General features: G+C 45.3%; 1 protein-coding gene across 2 annotated transcripts in view; it reads right to left on the reverse strand.

Annotated features, from left to right (window-relative positions):
- Nucleotides 1–518: 518 nt before the first annotated feature.
- DCAF5 (DDB1 and CUL4 associated factor 5) overlaps nucleotides 519–805 on the reverse strand; it is a 101,784-nt gene continuing 101,497 nt past the window's right edge. For both annotated transcript variants that reach the window (XM_024739596.1, XM_024739597.1), the window contains exon 10: nucleotides 519–700. The gene's annotated coding sequence lies outside the window, so the exon portion shown is untranslated. The remainder of the gene's footprint in view (nucleotides 701–805) is intronic.

The raw sequence follows: 805 nt of genomic DNA on the forward strand, positions 1-805 counted from the left end.
TGAAATTTCTTCCCTGGGGAAACTTCCTACATTTTGGGAGGATCAACCATCTGGGCAAAGCTCAGGGTTAACACATCACTCTGGGTCTCCTGGGGGAGTGGTTTCTTTTTAAGGGACTCGCTCAGAGCTTACCCTACATCCCTACACCCAGGGGTGCCTCTTTTCACACAGCAGCATCATCCGAAGTCTTTTGCCAAGAATCCATTTGTATGTAACGTGAATCCCTTTGTCCTCATTTTGGTTTGCTAAGTTTGGATTTCTCATTATTGTCTTTTCCTAAGTGAAGGCCATACTCCTACCAGACAGATCAAAGCTCTGTTGGACAATCCCAGTAAGTCACTGGAAGCGTGGGGCGGACAGCGGGGAGGAGTCACGGTGGCTGTGAAGGTCTAGGCTCCCTCTGCCTGTGGCCACTTCTTTCCCCTCACTGGCTTCTGGTTTTCAAATTCTAGCTCTGTGGAGCGGCTTCTGTGGCTGGCTCTATTTGGAAGTATTTAGGACAAAGAAAGAAACCAGCATTTCAAAACACTGAGCTTTATTTCCATGTCACTTTCTCATAAATGCTGAGAGGGAATAGATTAGGAAGAGGAGAGGACACAGTTGGAGAAGTCACCAGGACTTCCTACTTCCATTTTTCCTTGACATTTCACTTAATACCGGCATGATGGACATGAAGCCAAAGGTCAGCAGGTCACTGGACCTGGAAGAAGACAAGATTATGATGACAATAATAGCAGCTCTCTTTACCCAGTGCCTACTTCATGATGGATGTTGTGCTAGATGAGATATATATATATATATATAT

This window comes from Neophocaena asiaeorientalis, unplaced genomic scaffold (assembly GCF_003031525.2).
Source record: "Neophocaena asiaeorientalis asiaeorientalis breed wild unplaced genomic scaffold, Neophocaena_asiaeorientalis_V1.1 scaffold348, whole genome shotgun sequence".
Classification (NCBI taxonomy): Eukaryota; Metazoa; Chordata; class Mammalia; order Artiodactyla; family Phocoenidae; genus Neophocaena; species Neophocaena asiaeorientalis.